Raw genomic sequence first — 20,762 nt, 5'->3', positions numbered from 1 at the left:
TTGCAGGCAGGGGACCTATCTGCTGTGGCTATCAATAAAGCATTGTTTTATTGATAGCAAAAATAAGAGCAAAGAATGACTAAAGTGGGGTAGGATACATTCCACTCCATGACCTATCATGAAATTTTTCCCTCTCCTAGATTCTACGAGCTCAAAGCATCTGAACCCGATCTCATCTAATTAAAGCAGAACCTCTAGAGGGTGGGATCCAGACTTCAGCATTTTGTCTTTGTTTAAAGCTTCCTAGATGAGTCTATTATTCACACAGATTGAAAAACACTGTTGGAAAGAGACCATGTATGTTTGAAGCCCCAGACTCAATCAGGCTGGCACATAAAGAATATCCTTAGAAAAATGATGCACCAGAGTTGAAAAAAAAAATCCAGGTTAAAATCCAGCTTTACCACTTATTAGAGAAAGGGACTTAATCTCTTTGAGCCTCAGAGCCCTCATTTATCAAAAAATAAAAACAAAACAAAATGTTTGTCCTCTACTATCTCCAGGGCTGTGCTAAGAAGCGACAGGGACCAACATGATGTGCTCACGCGTCCATGCTCGTGAAGTGACACATTATGCAGAGGGAAGGCGGTGTGACAGTATTATAGGTGCTTAATAAATATTTATTGATCTTCACGAGGTCTTACCTACCCATCTTTTCTTCACCCTTAAATATGAAGCTGGGGGAAATAAATAAGAAATATAATTGCACCTCACACTTCAGGACTCCCTAGACATCTTGCATTAATAGGTCTCTGCAGCTTTCCTCTAAGTGCTAATAATTCCTGGGCGTTTTGATGGTAGCACTTTCTCCCAAAGATGAATTGACCCCAGCTAAGAGCCAGGCTCCTTCCCAAATCTCATTACAATCAGCCTTGATGGCAGTCAGGCTTCAGAATGTAACAAAATTAGAGCTTTTAAATCATTATCTCGACTCTGGGAGCATCATGTTAATAAATGGGAATGTGGATTATAGAGACAAAGCAGGGACCTATTGGCAGACGCGTTGGCGACCACGACGCCACAGCTTCACCCCACACTCCTCTCCATAGAGGGGAAGGAAATCAATTTCAGCCCATCCAGGAGCACAGCTCCCAGTCCAGCCTGGGGGCCATTTGAGCTGACCCTTCTACTTCTCTGTACAATCATCCTCCAGGGACCCACCTCTCCCATCTCCCTCTCCTGCTAAAGGTAGAAAAAATGAACAAGTCAGTGTCTTTTAGGGAACATTCCTAAGTAAGAGGTGACTTAGGAGGCAGCACTTTCTCTGCTGCAACTCTGTCCTCTGCTGCTTTTCTGAGCATCAGTGCACACCTGTCATAGGTCGGGTCCCAGGAAGGAAGCACCCAGAGATGACAATTCAATTACACTTCTGCTTCCCATTTCTCTTTCACTCAGCTGTGTGTCCCACTTTCTCTATGGTGTGGGCCCAAATCCTTTCTTTTCTGGATGTTGTTGCAACCTCTAACAGGTCTCCCGCCACCTTCCCTCCAGGATGTCCTGGCTGCTATGGAGCTCTTCTCCCTGCTCACTTCTCCACCAGGGAGTTGAGAAGCATCCAAGGCAAGGTCCCTTCTCAAAGATCTTTGTGTCTGGCCCTGCCCTGTCCCGTGGACAACTCTACTCCCTGCTCCTGTGTTTCCTGGCTGCATCCTCCAAGATCCAGCTTTCCTCCAGACCTTGGTAGACTCCACCCAGGTCCCACAGCATCTAGAGGACTCTGTCTTCCTTCCCTGGTCCCAACACTCACTCCATGTCTTTGTTTCTTAGTTTCTCCTTAGACTGTGCCTAGAAGGTGTTTCCCACTGGGCCTCAGCTAGGTTCTTCCCTGGATAATTCTTTTCATTTAGATTCAAGCTAATGTGTCACTGTTCTAGAGAAGGGTTTCCTGGATGAGCCAGTCTGTAGAACCTTACTTGTTTTCACTCTTGGTAAAACATTTAAATTTATTCATTCATTTATTTATTTATTTCAGTTCCTTCTTGGACTGGACAATAAATGCTATGAGATCAGGAACCTGTTTCTGTCTTTTACAAATTTATCCCCAAAGCCCAGGACAGTGCTGGCCACACATTAGGTACTAAATAACTATTTGGATGGATGAATGGATAGATGATAGGTAGATGGTGGATGGATGGATGGGTGGGTGGGTGGATGGAAGGATGGATGGGATGGATGAATAAGTAGCCTTCTCTGCAAGTCCTTCTTGATCTTCCCAGCTTGCCTCTCGTCCATGTTGCTGCTTTTACCATGTTTAATGGCAGTCACATAATCACAACTCCTAGCACAATGGACATTGTTAAATATATATTTTTTCAAGTTGAATACAAATTTGCTCTTTAGGAGTTTATAGAACTGAAGGAAAGATAAGGCATATTTAGAGAGACCTAAACTCTTTGAGTTATAAATACCCTAAAAGGAAGAGGAGAAGTGGCATGGGGCCAGCAGGCCACGTGATGCAGAGGATGCCAGCTTCCTACAATTCTTGGGTAACAGATGCCCTCAAATTGAACCCAGACAAGCCACGACCTTGGGATCCATGGGGATGAACACAAGAACTAGAGTAGTCTATAGAGTAACCAACAGCGTAAATTGTCCTCCCTTTATTTGTGGTTAACAATGCTTTAGTTTGGTTGATGGCAATTTAGTGGCCACTCCCACGTTTGAGCCAATCACTGTTCTTTGTTCTCTCAGAAGATCTTGGCAGCTCTGGTGGCCATGTGACCTAGTTCTGTGTGTGAACTGAGAGGCTATGTTTTGGAAGAGGGAATTCTGAGAAAGCTTTTGTTTCTTCATTAAAGGGAACTATATCATCCTTTTCCCTTGTATTTGTCTTGAGTGCAGTCACAATGGTTAGAGCTGCAGCAAGTATATTGTAACCATATGGTAATAATTTGAGGGAAAGAGCAAGAGAATCTCAGAGGGACCCATACTGACATTTTGAGCACCTGAGCTAATAACGGTAGAAAGCATTTACTCGTGGCCTGTCTTGCAAGAAAAATATACCTTTATTTGTTCAAGCCACCATTGCTTGATGTTGTTATTTACAGTTGATCTTACTCTTAATGACTATGAAACTATACAGACATGTCAATTCTGAGCCAGTTGGTCACATTCCTCAGAGGGATTGGGAAAGTTCTAGATGGCAGAGAATAAACCCAGAACTGGATTTCTTCCCAGCATCAGTCTAGGTGGCTCACTCTCAGGACAGACTCATTAATCCCATAGGCTCAGGAGACTTCTAAGCTCCTGGTTACAGCTTGCCCTGATTATGTCAGTAAAAATAGTCACCGGGGTGGCCTTGTGATCAGACTATAGGAAAACGAGTGACGTTTTCCTCCTAATTCATTGCTACTTCTATATAAAGCTTTCATTTTATCAGTATTTCCAACCAGCGTGAGTCCTTCCCTCCCTCTACTTCCACAGCTCTTGGTACTGTCTGCACTTGATGTGGCTTTGTAGACATCCGACCTGTGTGGTCCCATGGGTCCCTGAGCTGACAAGGACCCTCTTCTTGATGTAATGTGCTACTGTCACTGTGAAATTGTTAATTTTTAACTAGAGGCCCCATGTTTTCCTTTTGTACTGCACTCCAAAAAGTATGTAGTCAGTGCAGTTCCCACTTACAGGTTTTGTGACTTTGGGCCATGTCTTAGCCTCTCTAAACCTCAGTTTCCTCATCTGTAAAATAAGAATAACTAATTCCTTTGCTATTCAGGGGAGGACTAAATGAGATAGAGGCATGACATTCCCCACTGCACCTGGCCTGCTCTGAACAGCTTCCTTCTCCTGCTCCTCTCCCCTGGAGTGTCTGTCTGTCCATGATGGACTAATACTGTGTGAGGTTAGGAGTCCGTCTTCATAGCCAAAGTCCATGGGCCTTAGGCCTGGTCTAAAATAGTGGTAGTCAAGCTCTTTGAGAGTTGTGCTCATCTTCCCCTCATGATGCCCGTAATGGTTCCTGAGAATCTGCATCAAAGCCCACTTCCCCTATTCTCCATCGGGTAATAGCATAATTTAACAGCAGTATGATAAAAAAGGTATATTCAGGATTTTGAAGTTCAAAAATTTTGAACTTCTACCCCTATTTACCAATAGAAGAGCAGTCAAAATTTCCTCTCATCTCAGCCTCCATATGGAATTAGATTAGAGCCAGAACATTACCATAAGGAATCGAATGCAGCCAGGATTCACCCCTTTTCAGGGCAGAAGGCAAGGTCCATGATGGGAGCAACAAAGACTTTTCTTTTTTTATTTGGGGTACTGGGTTTTGAACAAGGTGGCACCCTATCCCTGAGCTATAACCCCAGTTCCTTTTAATGTTTTATTTTGAAAGAGGGTCTTGCTAAATTGCCTAGGCTGACCTTGAACTTGTGATCCTCCTACCTCAGCCTCTTGAAGCACTGGGATTACAGGTGTGCACCACAGCATCTGGCTACAAAAGTCTTTTTCAGTGGGCCACTTTCAGCAGCAATTCTAGCCTCCTTGAGGACTGAATTCTGGTTGCATTGTGATGTCCAAAGGGAAGCAGAAACCCATTTACCAGGCAGAAGAGGCATCATCTATCCTCAAGTGTGGCTTAAAAGGAATCAGTCTGTGAAATGAGTGGTATTGATAGAGTGGTTAGAAGGGAGGAGAGTTTTGGACAGAACTAACTCATTTTTTAATATTTAGAAAAAGTGCACAAAAAGAAATATCCCCCCCCTTTTCCACTTCAAAGCATTTTAATAGCAATAGCTTACAGAGCTAATTTGATAGTAGTTAATGTGGAACTCCCAATGATGGATGCTAACTCCTTCAGCGCCTCCACAGAGCCGAGAGGTAGATGTGTTGGTCTCACTTGCTTCGCAATAGAGTAAATTGAGGTTTCCAAGGATCAGTAACTTGCTCAAGGGCAGGTAGCTGGCAAGCCCAAGCTGACTGACACCAAAACTGCCTGTGCGTGAAGTGCATGAATCTCGAGTGTGCAGCTTGGTGAATTTTAACACACACAAGCCCCAGCAACTGCCAGCCAGATCACAGCGTCAGGAACTTGCTACATCCTGGAACGTTCTCTCGACCAGTGCTCACTCCACTTCTGACATTATCCCCAGCAATTCATCTGAAGTAAAACAGTCTTGCTTGTTTCCCTCTCTATAATCTTTTTTCCTCAAAGAAAACTAAGAGGTGGTTTTTCTCTCATACTTGCCAATAAATTTCATGTACATAGTTATGTATATATGAGATATACAAAATATCTCTTATGGATTTTTGTGTATGTCATACATGCATATATTATACACAGAGAAAGAGAGAGACAGAGAGAGAGTTGGGGATGTAGCATATGTACATCTATATCTCTATCTATATTGAGAGTTACAGATATATAGAGATAGAGATGTATATGTCAGAAGAGTTCTCAAGTCTTGGTGGGACTTTAATGAGTGTACCTTCTGTTTGGTTGAAAAAATTCAGGGGAATCTAATTACCAATGAACAGCTAGAAAATAGAGATGGAGATGGGAGGTTAAGAATTAGGAAAACAAAGAAGAATTTAGAACTTTTCCCATGAGAATGCTGATACCGTGGATATCTTCCAAGGACTCTAGTGTCTCTCCATTATAGCACCACCACCCCATAGTAGGAGCCCAACATATAAATATATGTTCATAGCAGGTGCTCAGTAAACTAGTGAGCTACTCCATCTTTATTCTTCCACGTCTCCTCCATCATAGCACTTTCAGCTCTCTGAAGACCTGGCAAGGGCAGAGCTTCAGGCCCACTTCCCTACCTCTTTTGGAACAGGTCAAGTCCCTTGTAGGGCTCTCAGGCTATTGTACATCTGGACTCAGCAAACCACCCTGAGTCCTTTTGGGTACTGAGGTACTGCTGTTTGCCATGACAGTTATTTCACATGGCTCTCATAGCTTTGCAAGAAGTTATAAGAAAGGAAAAAGAGAGAGAGAGGGGGCGGGGTGGGGGAAAGAAATGTGGAGTCCTTTTTTAGAATAATCAAGGCTAAGAACCAGAAAGGGGGGAATTTCTCCAAATGTTCCCCTCTACCATATTGTGAGATGAAGACTGCTGAGCACTTTGTCAGATACTTCCTCATTTGATCCTCAGGATGAGCCATGGAGGTTGGCAAGGCACATGCTGCTATCCACCTCACTTTTATAGGAGGGAACAGATCCAGCAAGTGGTAACCTGCTGAAGGTCAGAGATGTAAGTGCAGGGATGGATCTGACTGATGCTCAGAGTCGCCAGCTCCTTCCCCAGCAAGGTGACTACCTGCAGCTTTGTTGGCCCCAAGCCGCTCAGAACCTGACTTTTAGCAATCAATCAAGAATGTTCCTGAGGTCCTTGCACAAACTTTTACCTAGCGGTCTCAGAAGCTGCTGTTGCAAAATGCTTTCTTATTTTTTTGTCCAACCAACACTGAGATCAAAAACAAAGAACAAACAAACAAACAACAACAACAAAAACCAGCAATAGCCACCCTTCCATTCTGGATCAGTCAGCCTGGAAAAGCCTGTTTCACTTCCAAAATTCAAATTGGAAACAGCCTTCTGTTCTCATTAGTTTGGGTTGTAGCAGTCATTACATTCTAAACAATTAATCCCCGAATGCCAATTTCTTACTAGAATTATCCTGGACTCAACAACTGGTTTTCTTAGCAGCAAGGCTGAAGCAATTATTCCTAGCTTTTGTAACTAAACATGCTGCGCTTGACACTTTACAGTGTTTTTGTCATCATTGAGTTATCAGCATCTATCTCTATCAGGGGAAAGAAAAGGCCATTCAATTGTGAAGGCCCCATAATCAAGTAGCCTGCTCCTGGGCTTCCTCTGCTTGCTGGGAGAGAGAAAACTCTCCTGGGCCTCAAATCCCACTGAAAATCAGGATTTAGCATATTTTGAGACCAAAACCAAAGGGAGCATGTATCAGAGGATTCTCGGGTTATTGGACAGCTTTTAGTGAGCTCAGGTCCAAAACTGGGAGGCTCAGAATCATCCCTGTAAATCTGGGTTGGTCCAGGAGATTACCCTTCCTTCCAGCAAGAGAGGCAGGAGGCTTCAAGCAAGGCACTCAGGGAATAGCCAGCAGCCCAACCCACCCTGGGCTACATGAGACTCACTCACCTCCTCATGCATTTACTCAAATGTAGGCCTTCTGAAGGATGGAGGGGTAGAAGACACAGGCAGCTCCTAAATGATCATGATCCTGGCCCTATCACTCGCTGCTCTGTAGCCTTGGACATATTGCTTTCCCTCTCTGTACCTTAGGTTCCTCATTTATGAAGTGGCGGTAATAATAGCTTTACTTCAGAGGGTTATTTTGATGATTAAATGAGGCAATATGCATAATTAGAACAGTGTGTCTGGCACATAGTTTGTGCTTTATAAGTGAGTGTGTTTAAAACTAAGTGAAAAAAGAACTTTGCTTTCACAATTGAAGGGTCCTTTTAATGTTCTCTTGTCCTCATGAGATCTGAGAGCCCACAAGAAAGATTAGAAGGGCAGAAAAAACTGATCCCCCCCACCCATAAAGCCCCAAATGCCCCTCATTTATTAGAGAACCTGCTGACCACCTTTGGCACCATGGTGACAGGGCCTCTTCCCCCGGCCATTAAAAAGTGAACTTCAGAACGTAGAGAGAGAACCAGTCTTCAGATCATTTGACCAAGCATGGCAACTGAAGACCCTCCTCACATCTGGCAAGATAATAACAATAGCAATGATAACAGATAATAATAAACCCATACAGAGCTGACTCTTGGCCAAGAACTGTTCTAAGCACTTTATTACATGAACTCATTCAATCCTAGTTGCAATGCTAATGGGTGGGTACTATTGTTATGCCCATCTTACACATACCTAGAAAAGCTCTGTTGTAAGTTCAAAGCCACACAGTGATCCCAGGTAGTGTGTCTCCAAAGTCCAGCCCTCGTGATCACACTGCTGTTGACTATTGTTTATTCATCCACAACCTCACACACTGTCCGAGTGCAGAGACTGAACTCTATGCTCAGGCAGGAGGGATCTGGGCTTGGGAGTAAGTCTCACTGCTCATCTGGCTCTGGCCTTGTACCTGGAGGCCCTCCTGGTACCACATTCCTGCCTTAGAACACACCTGGGGCACAGGCTCCTGCTCCTGAGCTTCCTGCTCAGGGCTCCCATTTGCCTGCCTTGTTCATGAAGTCCTAAGCCTCCATTTATTAATTATTATTTAGCAAGCACCTACTATGTGCAGGTCATTAATTTATGCTAGGCCTGGGAATACAGGGCCCTTGAGGAAGTCTCCACCTGAGATGGACACAGATGCACAAATAAACTAATGAACCGGCAGAGGCTGAGTGCTACGCTTAGCAATCCAGGGATCCATGAGTCAGAAGGGAGGCACTTGATTTTCCTGGGACCAGAGGTTATCAAGACAGGCTTCATGGAGGAGGAGAGGGCATGGGCTGAGCCTGGAAAAATATGGCCCTAGTCTCTAATCTGGTGGCTATGGCCCCATTTCCTGCTGCTGGATACAGCCTTGGAAGTCCCAAGAACTCTTACGGTGGTCACTTTGCAAATACCACATTCCATCTGCCTGGACATACCCACATGATCTCAGAGAATAAAAAGAATTGGATTTATCGTCCTTATTTTGTAATTGGTGAGTAGTAAATGTGCAGATGTCTGCTGGCCTGGTGCCTGCTCTGGGTGTGGGGAACAGCAGGTTCTAGCATCCTCTGGAGAGTCCAGTGTGAATCCCACATCTTCTGAACTTGTGTCCCCCTGGTCTGTTCCTGGTCTTCCCAGGTTCTTGTGTTGGGGGGGAAATTTTTCCCAGAATTCTCTTTTCTACTCCCAGATGTCTTTGGGAGATCTGGGGACATACAAGGGGACCCATCATATTAATTCTACACTCAGATGACAAAAATGAGACTCAGAATTTAAGAGACTCATCTGGTGGCTTTGGATCGGTTCACTGAGTCACACCTATAATGAAAATTTGTCCCTTGCTTACAGTGCAAGGTTTCCTTCCTTTCATAATTTCAAATGTTCTCCTTCCTAGAGCTTCTTTTTTGAAGTGTCTGAGCTACACCCTAATCCTCCAGAGATTCTTCCTGACCTCATTAGTCAAACATTGTGAGACGTTTTCCTGGAGATTACCTTAATCCACATGAAATCAGAATGAAGGGAAGAAAGAAGAAGGGACGGGAGGATGGAGGGATGAATGAACACTTATGAAAGCACTATCATGTGCTAGCCGGTGGCCTAGGTGCTTTCATATATATTTATCTCATTAATCCTTCATTCACTTCATGTTATATATTTTGTTACAGACAAGAAAAACGAAGCTCAAGGTGGTTAAGTAACTTGCCAAGGGTCATACAGTTTTGCATATTAGAACTAAATCTGAGGCCACATCTGAGTCTAAGGTCCATGTTCTTTCCAGTACGTGGAGGTGTTTGGAATACATCCATGTGTTTTCACTTTTCTACTAAATTTCTTTCATCCACCATGAATGGGCTAAGCTTGTGCAATTAGCTTACTTCACTTTTGTTCCCAATTCATTCACCTCATCATAAATTTCTTCAAACCTCTTCCTTCTCCTCCTCCTCCTCCTTATTTTTCTCTTTTTGTGGCTGTGGGGATTTGAACCCAGGGTCGCTGTACTACTGAGCTATGACCCTGGGACTTTTTAGTCTGGCTAAATTACTAAGGCTGGCCTCCATCATGTGATCCTCCTGCCTCAGCCTCCTGAGTCACTGGGATTATAGGTGTGTGCCATCACTCCTGACCATCTCAAGCTTCTTTTGAAGAGAGGCTTCTTTTGAAAAGCTGCATGTAAATAAATCTAATTGTGAATACCCATCTCTGCACATCAAGGTCATCCTAGAGGGAGGTTGAGAGCAAGTGTCACCCTCTGGTCTGGCAGATGGAGAGGCTGAGGCTGAGTGACTTGACACAGGAGACTGACTAAGCCAGGACACAAAGGCGGCTTTGCCTGGGGATCCAAAGTAGACTTCCTTGGCCAAGTACTTTCGAGAGTGGGCGGAAGTGCCTGGGAGCTCACCTCTCTTTTTCCAATCCCTCTCGGATTCTTGGAGAGCAGGGTGTTTCTGGCTCTTCCTTCAGTAAGCATGCTGAGAAGGGTCCAACTGGCATTTATTTAATTACCATAAACAGATGTATCACTTTGGCTTAGGGAGACAACTTCTTGATGTGCTCAGCAGCCCCTCTGCCTACAAGGAGGCCTTGTGCAAGACCCTGGTGGGGGACAGTCTGGCCCTTACGGTGCCAGAGCCAGCCCTCTCGCCCCATGCCACCACCCTGAAGGGTACTGTCATAAACAGGCACCCTGGGGGACCCGCAGGGGAGTGAAGGCATATCACTCAGGTCTCAGCCGCCTTCCTCAGGTGTCCTGGTCATTCTTCCCGCTTCTGTGTCACCTGAGAACCTTCTGCAGCCCTTGGTAGCTTCTGTGTGTGTCCTGTCGATCTTCTGGTGATTCCCCTGCTTGGCTCTTGCCTGAGCATTTTCCTCCAGCCACTAACGGGAGCAGGAGCACTGACCATCCTTCCTCCAGCACAGCCCTGCAGCAGCCTGCCAGCCCCATTCCTTGCCCCTGGGATGGCCTCCCCACTCCCACCCTGGCGCCTCTTAGCTCAGTTCTTCTCCTGGCACTTTTGCAAAGAAAAAATGTTTGTAGAATATTAGGGGAAGGCCTTACCAGAAACCAAGGTAAAAGCTGAGCTAAATTAGGTAAGAGCTGGTCATTAAAATTTTGTTCTTTGATTTCAGGGAAAAAAAGATTCAGTAATAGAATGTGGCTGCTAATGAGAAAGGATGTTTCAAAGGCCTGTGGCTCTTACAGAACAGGTGCTGCATGGGAAGAGCCATGTTCTCTTAAAGGGGCCTTTTTCTTTTTGTATAAAAAGATCTCTTTCTTTCTTTGTTTCTTCCTCAGAGAAAAGAGAAATGTTATCTTGGTAATGTTATCCCAATGCTTAGAGAACATGTGCATTTCTAATGTGTCCCTGGCTCCCATGTCACTGGACAGCAAGTCAGATGTTGACAAGGCAACCACACCTCCCGGATCAGGGGTCAGTCTTAGTTTCAGACATGCTGTCCACCTGTCAAACCAGGTAACCCATTTTAAAAAAAAAGGTCCTGGAGCATAAACTTCCTTTGCTACAGGATAATTTTGAGTTGGGAATTTAGGTAAAGCTGTGGCAAAGATGTCCCTAAAGGTATTTAAGCAAATCATCATTTCTAGAGAGCTTGAATTTGGAATACTGTGCTGTTTGCAGAAGCTTCAAGAAAATCTATTCTGAAATCAGGAAAGAGAGAGAAGGAGATAACACAGAGGTTGAAAGCATGCAGTAGACTTTTTCATGCATGGGATGGGGCCTTGGGCAAGTCACTTTGTCTCTCGGTGCCTGGGCCTCAGCTTCCTCATGGCATACACTTGGGGCATTATCTTGAGACTTTTCTTAATAAAAAGAAATTCAAGTAAATCACTTATTGAAGTGCTTGGCATTTAGTAAGTGCTCAGTAAATGTTATGCAGTAACACACACACACACACACACACACACACACACAGAGTCTTAATCTGGGTTAAAGCAGAGCCTGAGATAAGGTGATTCCAGCAAGCAGAGGAAGAGCACAGAGTCACTGCTATAGGCCACAGGGGCTCAATTCCTTGGGGCAGCCTACAGAAATACAGAGAACCAGCCCAGGATCACCACCAAGAGCTGCAGCATCTGTGCCTGTTTTATACATAAGGATGAGTGAGATGGGGTCCCTGCTAAGTATTTTAAAATGAAAAATAGTATATCCAATATTAGTCCTAGGATCCAGTAAGTTGGCCCCATTGTTTGTTGTGAAAAGTGAACTCTTAGGGATGACATGTCAAGAAGTGCTTTAAAGCCCAGGATATGAATTTACAAAATACTATTTCCCAGAGGCAGATGCATAAGATTTAACAGAGTTCCTGGATGTAGCATGCTTTCAATATATGGCAGCTACTTCTTATTGCTATTGTTGTTATTGTTATTATCCTGTGCATAACTGAGATAGTAGAAAACTATCATCTGAAGGGTTGAGGATGTGTAGCCGGCTCAGCCTAGGTTAAAACCACAATATAATCCTAACTGGCAGAAGAGGTTCTGAGTGGCTACTAACCTTAGACTTCTCGGCACATCTTGGCCAAGTTCTGTGAGTCAGATCTGAGGTCGCCATGAAGTCTGGCTACAAAGCCAGAGGTGGCCGGGCTTGCTCACCAGTCTCTTGTAAAATCTGCAATTATTGATCTGAATTTGGTTCCATCTCTGAGGCCAACCTATCCCCATCCTCCCTCCTCAGCTGTGGTTTGCAGAGCTCTTCTGCAGAGGGCCCTCCTCTCCTGCCAGGCCAGCCCCTCCTTTCTCAGGCCATTCTCTCCTTGTGGAGTCCAACGCCGCAGGCAACTGCAGGCAGCCCTGCAGCACACAGCTCCCGCCTCATTGTGGATTCGTGATTAAAAATACATTAAAGGTCTAAGAAATTATTAAGAGATACAGCGTTGTTCAAGTACAACTGACATTTCCAGTTAGACCACAATTCTAAATTACCCACAAAGACCCTGTTCTTTGGCTGAAAACACTAGGCTACTTTCCGACCTGTTTTCTGATGGTCCTTTCATACTGGGCCCATGGTCAAGATGAAAATGTAACCTTTGCTGGTAGAACTTGATCCATCAGGCTATGTCTGGGGGTTATAGCTGTGTGGCTCTGGTGACATCCCATGGAGTCTTGTCCCTAGCCCTCATTATAACCCAGCATTAGAGACACAAGGAATATTTGCAGTTTTATTGCCCCACAGCTGCCCAGCAGATTCATACCTTATCCACGTCCTGAGAATGAGGGCCCTCTGGAAAAATGTCCAGCACCACTGTGGGGACACATCACAGAGTCAGTGACCTTAACCAAGCCGCCCACCCCTCATGGGGTGGTGGCAGAGGCAGAGCAGTGGCTGAATGCAAAGCAAGAGCATGAGGGTTGGACTGGCCCTACTGCAGCCCATCCAGCTGTGACCTTGGACATGTCACCTTATCCCTTTGAGCCTCATTTGTGAGACTCAAACCTTGCATAGAATATCATTCTGGTTTTCTTTGCTTGAACACACAATAGTTTGAAACTTGGTCCCTCAACAGGTAGGACCTTCTACCTCTGTCTCTGCCCAGTCATTCCCAACATCCAGTAGTGGAAGTTTGCTCACCCTTTCAAGTTAGGCAAACTGAGTCACACCCTGTGCACCAGGTAATATGTCTGAGGACGTGGACTCAATAGCAATGATAATGTAACAACTGTAGATGGAGTAATTATAATGTGCCAGGTCCTGAGCACGTTGGTATTCTCTATACCAACCCTTTTACAGGTGAGGAAGCAAGACTCAAGGAGGTCAAAGATGTCAACGGTTCTGGACACATAGGAATGATAAATGCTCAATGATGCAGAAATGCGGATTACCCTGATTTGATTATGTACTTGTGTTGAATTATCATATTGTACCCTGTATATTTGTACATTTGCTGTGTCAATTAAAAATAAAGAATTTGAAAGATATTATTAGATAAAATTTAAAATGTATTATTTAAAAGATATTATTAGATAAAATTTAAAAATAAAAATAACGTGATGGGGGTTAGCCAAAGGGGAACAAAAGGGGAGCTGGACATAGGAAAGATAGTAGAATGAATCGGACATACCTTTCCTATGTTCATATATGAATATATGACCAGTGTAACTCCACATCATGTACAACCGCAAGAATGGGAGGTTATACTCCATGTATATATGATATGTCAAAATACATTCTACTGTCACATATAAATAAAAAAGAAAAGAAAAGCAGGATTCGGTTTAAACCCAGATCTGTTTGACTCCCAAACCCATACTTAGCTGAAACATTACTCTTTCTTTCTCAGCACTACTCTGTCCCCTCTCCTCTCTCCCGAGCCTGGAGTGATCAGTCACAGGTGGGTCGGGGGAGGATCCTGTTCATCTCCATTTTTCCTTCTATTGCACTGATCCCACCGACTGGGATCAGCACCTGTGACCTGAATATCACTGCTATTCAGAGGCCACTCAGGGTCCACCCACGTGGACATCTCAGGGTGGCCATCATTTGTGTGTGCGAGAGTGTGAGTGTGCATGTGAGTGTGCATGTTTGGGGGTTGGAGTCAGATGCCCCTCCCAGAGCCGCCTACCCGTGTGCTTCCTCCAGCTGCTGCTAATGGAAAGAAGTCATGAATAAGTCATAAGGGGCAAGTTTTCAGGATGGGTGGAGAAGGAGATTTATCTGCACTGCACGGCTCCTGGCTCTGTGAATGACAGGGCACCCTGCTCACTCAACCCCTGTCCCATGGTGGGCACCTATGTCCTGCCAAGACCCAGCTCCTCTCCCTCTGGACTTCTAGACTCAGAACCCAATAGGGCTCAGCACTTTGAAGCTAAACATTAAGTCTGTGTATGGCAAGAAATTATCTTATTAAAATTCCCTTCAAGGCTAAAGGCAATTTACAAATAAATACTAGAAAGAAATCGTGAGTACTGCCTGGCAGAGAGAGAGGGAAGGCCAAGGGCGACTGCCAGGTTGGGGGTGTGGGGAGCCACAGTTACTCTAATAAGCATGTTGACAGAAGCTGCTGCTGGGACTCTCCTCCACAATGGGCATTTGCCGGATGTGAGCTCCTTCGATTCTCCTAGCCATCAGAGAAGGGGAACATTGTTTTCTCTTCTTTTTTTTTAATATTTATTTTTAGTTTTTGGTGGACATGATCTTTATTTTATTTTATTTTTTATGTGGTGCTGAGAATCAAACCCAGCGCCCCGCACATGCCAGGCGAGCGCGCTACTGCTTGAGCCACATCCCCAGCCCCGTTTTCTCTTCTTTATAGATGAGGACCTGGAGCCTCTAAGAGGCTAAGTTCAAGGCCAGGTGTCAGCAAGTGGCACATTTGGGATTTGAACTCACTCGCCCAGCGCTCATGATTCCCCCCCCCCAATTCGCTTCTTCTCCCCATATTGATCTTGTGGACTTATAACATAGGCACCAAGGATAAAATATAAAGCTCTACCCTTTTACTTATACCTTATTAGCATCTGATTTTTCAAATATGGTATGTATGCATGTGTATGAATTATATTATTTGTAAATGAATTTGAAAAAGAAGAAAGGTGCAGTGACACACGCCTATAATTCCAGCTACTCAGGAGGCCGAGGATGCACAAGGCCTAGCATGCACAAGGCCCTGGATTCAATCTTCAGTACTGATCCCCACCCTCACCGCCCACTCCCCATCCCCCCACCCCCCCACCCGGCAAAAAAAGGAATTTGAAATAGAAAAGGACAGAAAATTTGAAGAAGGATGGAGGAATAAAGGAGGAGGAGGATGTAGAGGCTGTGATTTGCTAAGAAATGTGGGTTTGGTGAAAGGGGACGGTAGGGTGTGTGATGCAGCCCATGAGGCCAGGCTGCTGGCCCCAAGTGGGGTGATAAGGTACAGTAAGAAGCCCTAGCAAGTTTCTGCCCCTACAGTATGTTCCTGGGACATTTAGCTTGGGTAATTTGGGCAGTTTGAAGCAGTTTAGTGATACAGATTTGGCAATAGGAGACCTAATTTCTGTCCCTAAATAGGCAAACTTTGCAAAAGTCGTGCAGGAGGTCAAATGGTAGTCTTCAAAGGTATGTCCACATCCTAATTCCTCAAACCTGTGAATATTATCTTATACACCAAAAGAGTGACTATCATATTGTCAAAGGTATGAATAAACTAAGGATTGGGAGGGGAAGCTCATCCGGTGTTATCCAGGCAGGCCCAAAGTGCAGTCACCTGGGTCCTCAAAAGATAAACACCCAGAGAAGACAACACAGAGAAGAGAAGGAGGCGTGTGATCATGGAGGCAGAGATAGGAGGGATGTAGCCACAAGCCAAGGGGTGCATGGAGCCTTCAAAGGGATTCTGCCCTAGTTCTGAGGGAGTCTGGCCCTGCCAGTGCCTGGTCTCCAGGACTGTGAGACAGACAATGAATTTCTGTACTTTACTGTGTTTTTAAGCTGCCCAGTTTGTGGCAATTTGTTACAGCAGCCACAGGAAACCAACGTAAGTAGCGTCCTTGATTATAAAATAAGGTTTAATCTCCCAGCTTTGACATTCTACTGACATTTCCTGAGCCATAGACCCCATGGTAAGGTGGGTCTCCATTCTCCAGGTTGACCCCTCTTCTGAGTAATTTCGCATCTAAACAGGTTCACTGATCCCTTGGGGAGCAGAGCTGATCGAGTGAAGCTGACTTTTTAAGGGTAAAATACCTTTACCGAGAGTTACATTTTTCCCTTATAATTTCTTTTATACCAGGATTGAACCCAGGGGTGCTTAACCACTGAACCACACCCCAGCCCTATTTATTTATTGTGACAGGCTCTCCCTAAGTTGCTTAGGGCCTCACTAAGTTGCTGAGGCTGGCCTTATACTTATGACCCTCCTGCCTCAGCTCCCGAGTCACTGAGATTATAGGTGTGCGCCTCTGTGCCCTTTCTCCATATTGTTAATTCCTCAAAATATATTATGTCTTATCCCAGGGATGCCATTCAAATAACTCTGACCTCTCTGTGGATTTCAAAGAAAGAGCTCAGTCTCAGTTTTCTAATTTTCCCAAATAGTCTCTATAGATGGAGGGACCATGGTTAAGGGATACCACAGAATTTGCTTGGGGGCTGCTGGGTAAACGCAGTACAGAGGTAATCTGCTCCCCTCTGCAAGTCACCTGCTTCAGCCTTCCCTGCAACTCAATCACTAGCACACAGCTAACCAAATTACTGCTCAGGGCTCTGGGCCTCCTATTATGTGACTCGGGAGCCTCATTTGCAATCACCATTAACCAGAAAAGCTGCTCGACTGCTCCGTGCCCATCGAGTCGAGTGTCATACAGTACCAAGGGGCTGGAAGAGGCTGCAGACAGCCTCTAGGATAAAGCTCAGAGAGTGCAGACCACCAGCCTCTACCCACTCCCTCGCTTACCTTTCCCCAACCCCTGTCAAGTGCTAATGAGCAGGAGGTGGCTCCAGTCTAGGCAGAGAAAGAAGATGGGGAAATTGGTCAGAGGACTGGGAACAGAGCCCTCAGAGGTGGCTGTGTGAATAAATAAGAACTGGGTAACCCACAGCCCAGCTCTTAAACAATCCTGTCAGAAACCCTTAACTGCTTTACAGTAGGTACTCACACTGCACGCTCCAAAGGCCATTTCTAAATCTCTAAAAACAAAGCTCAGGTTTTACTCAGGTCTTCAGCTCACATCCCTGCTGTGCTGTGTCAGGCAGTTAGCAAAGCCCCAGGGCAGCAAGGGATTTCCAAAGATTACCCCAATAAACAGTTAGAGGTGATGTTTGGCTTTGCCACACATCTCACATCTCTCCTGTTTCTCTCCTTGGAGGATCACCTCCTCTTCCCTCCCCGGCTCCACCACTCAGAATACATTTTCCCCCCTAGGCTGGTCTTAGAATGAAAGGCACAGGGATACCACAGGAATGGTACTGAAATGCCCCAGTTAGAGGTCTCAAATCTGCCAGGCACTTAAACCCATCATTGTCCCATTCCGTGTTTCTGTCTGTAAGCCCAAGGTTAATGGGTTACCACAGACAAGAGCAGCAGGGATCTGGCTGGCTGGAGGCAGGAATAGCCTCCCCTCCCAGGGAGGTGGGAAGACTTATGTTCCCAGGTCAGGACGCAGAGGAGGGCACTGCGTGGAGGTATCAGAGAGGGCCTTTTGGAAGTTTGCCAAAAAGCATTTTGCATTTTGGGTATTTTTGCAGAAAGCATTTCTTTTTTTCAGGAACTTGTTTTCAAAGCCTGTGGTTAAAAGGAGGAAGTCGCACAGACATCTCTTCTCAGTCACTGTCCGCTGGAGGAGTGCTGAAGCCTGACCGCAGAAGGGCTCTGGCTGCGGCTGCAGACCCTTCCCTGGGAGAAATCTGGCTGCAGGAACGGGCCATCCCGCCCACCCTCAAAGGGTACTACCCGTCTGTAGGCGGGGCAGAAGGCAGTGCTGCGCAGGGCAGCCAGTGCCAACGGGAGAGGAGCCAGGGGAGAAAGGCTTCTTGGGTCGGAAACAAGCAAAGGACGCGCGGAAGGAAGGAATGCTGAATCAGACCCAGGCGCGGCAGCCTCAAGAGCGCCGCCTGCAGCTTTCTCGCCGCATTGCAATAACTCTGTGACCTGGGAAGCAGAGGGCATGGAGCCAAGAAAGCTGGCTCCTTGGGGGCCGTCTCTCATGAAGCGGGAAGGAAAAGTGGGGGTATCATTTGAAACCCTTATCTTTGCAAGAATCATCCCTACAGACGGAGACAGACACAGGGACACAATCTTATTCGCTGTATTGCCTGGCATTCTCTTAGAGCTGAAGTCTCTCTAGCACAATGCCACTTACTCCAAAGGACCCTTTTAATTAGGGTAGGCTTAGTGGTGTAATGGCTCTAACCATGGTATCTGCAGGCCCCAGGAAGGCTCTGCCTTCCACTTAAAAGAAGAGGCATGAGGCTTGAAGGAATCCCAGGTTACTGAGTAATCACCATAATATGATTGAGAATGAAGGTGACCTATAAAAGCATAGTAAATACACGAGTTACTCTTCTCAGTAAGTGAATTTGGATGATAACCCAGCATTTGCCTCAGGTTCTTGGATGTTGTGAGAATTCCCAGGAAAACCCAGACAAAGATAAAGAGTGTAAAAGTACTTCCACAAAGAAAAATGCAGGCTTCCCAGACTTCTTTGTAGCTACATGCAAAATTGAAAACAAGGTTGCAGTCTCTCTGTCCTTGGTCACAATTTCATGTTCCAGCCTGTCATACAAAGTGTGGGGAAGCACCACAGATCAATAGCTATTCTGGGTTATATTGCCACAGTTTGTTCGTTCTCTCTCCCCCCCACCTTTAAGAAAGAGGGATATTTATTTATTTAGGTAGATCACAGCTTATTACATTGAAGGCATACTCCTGTGGTCTATTTATGGAAATTAACTTTTACAAAGAGAACCTTTTTGTCAGCCTTTGTGCACTTTTTAATCTAAGCAGTGGGGCGGTGATACTTCTAGAGGGTTGTTCCTTTAGAAACTCTGCAAATGACTGTTAGGCCTCAGCTGTGAGGAGTAGGTAAACTTAACTGCTGGGCCACCCAGATCCTGGATGAGCGTGGGGTGCTTATGGAGACCCCTCTGAGCTCTATGCTGTGCCCCAAGCCTGACAGCATTCTTACACTCCACATGCTTTCCCCCCCACCCCAACCAGTGGTGATTCTTTTATAACAAAACTCCCTAGGTGGATTTTTTTTAATGGGAAATGAAAAATCAAATGAGAGTGTATGTGAAAAAGTGAGCCGTGCAAAATAGCCCCTCAAAGCATATGTCACCTATTTTTATGTTCCTGCTTATAGGATTTCCAAGTTGCCTGAAGGCTCCAAGTGACAACTTTTGAAGTTCCTACAAATTATATGCAAAAACATACTTTTTTTTTTAAAGGAGAGTATTACAAAGCACATTTGCCCCTCATATCTCTTGGCAGCCTCACAATGCTGTGGAGCATTATTCCTATGCTCCTGTTGGAGGTGATGAAGGGGAGTCTCAGAGAGGTTCAGTCATTCAAGGTCACACAGCTGGTTAGAGTTAACTCAAGGTTTCCAGCCCTGACTCTGAACCCCTGGGTTTTGCAGCAGGAATAAGTGTCAATATCCAAGGAGATATCACCCCAAAATATCCACAGATGGCTTCCCCTCACCCCACACCAAGACCTCCGCACCCCTCTCTCCTCCATCATCAGCTGCAGGCAATGAACCATATAAATTCAAACCTCAGAAATGCTAAGTCTCGTAAACAATTTTTAAAGGTATTAAAATGCAAAACAGGAGTAAACAAAATTTCTTGCCACAGGGAACTAACTAATGTAAAGTGACAAAATAATGGGAGTTTGAATGTGGTCTCAAAAGCGACCATAAAATGGAATTCAGAATTATATTTTAATATGCATGCTATACACTTGCTTTGTCAGGGATGACTGGTAGAGAGTTCTCATTTATAAAACTAAGCTATAAAGGAAGAAAGGAATGAGAGGAGAGAGAGAGCGCGCGCGCATGAGCCAGACCCAGAGGGAGAGAGGGAGAGAGAGCAGGAAACATTGAGTGAGATGGTATTAGTCACAGCTAAGGTCCCAGGAAGTCGGTTCCTAGGTCGGATCAAGTGTGCTGGTTCCAGTGCAGTCCATGGTTCCTGCACTTGGGGCTGGCCTTGGCATGTGGCCTCAGGCTCTCCAGGCAGCTGTCCTTCCTAGGGACTTCCAGGAATGGGGTTTGGAGGGATGATCAGCACAGGCTTGTAGGGTGGCAGCTAAGGACAGCTGCCAGGTGAGAGTTCATAAAGTGACAGGCAACATCCAACACTCTACCCAGCAGCAGTGGTCAGAAGGACAGATCTGTCCTCGTGCACACTGTCCAGCATTCCTGCTACAGACTGGCCCCTCCCCCTGCCCTCAATCCTCCAGTACAGTGGGGAGCACCCAAAAGCAACTCTCAAAGAAAGAGTCCCACCTTTTACTTCAGGACAGAGCCAAAGTGGCTCAGAGTTTCTCATGTGGGGAGTTCAGCTGAGTCCTCCCACCATGCCTCACCCCATTTTCCCCCCCTCCTCTCCATCACCCCTGGCCAGTGGCTCTTCATTCATTTCCCCCTCAGCCCTGGCTGTGATTGTAGTGATCCTTCTAGAGC

The 20,762-nt window shown here is 45.4% G+C and overlaps 1 protein-coding gene across 1 annotated transcript in view; it reads right to left on the bottom strand.

Moving 5' to 3' along the window:
- Siah3 (siah E3 ubiquitin protein ligase family member 3) overlaps window positions 1–20,762 on the bottom strand; it is a 69,002-nt gene that overhangs the window by 47,196 nt on the left and 1,044 nt on the right. The gene's annotated exons all lie outside the window — the stretch shown is intronic.

Source organism: Marmota marmota, unplaced genomic scaffold (assembly GCF_001458135.2).
Source record: "Marmota marmota marmota unplaced genomic scaffold, marMar, whole genome shotgun sequence".
In the NCBI taxonomy this organism is placed as follows: domain Eukaryota; kingdom Metazoa; phylum Chordata; class Mammalia; order Rodentia; family Sciuridae; genus Marmota; species Marmota marmota.
This window is presented reverse-complemented; position numbering and strand designations above follow the sequence as displayed.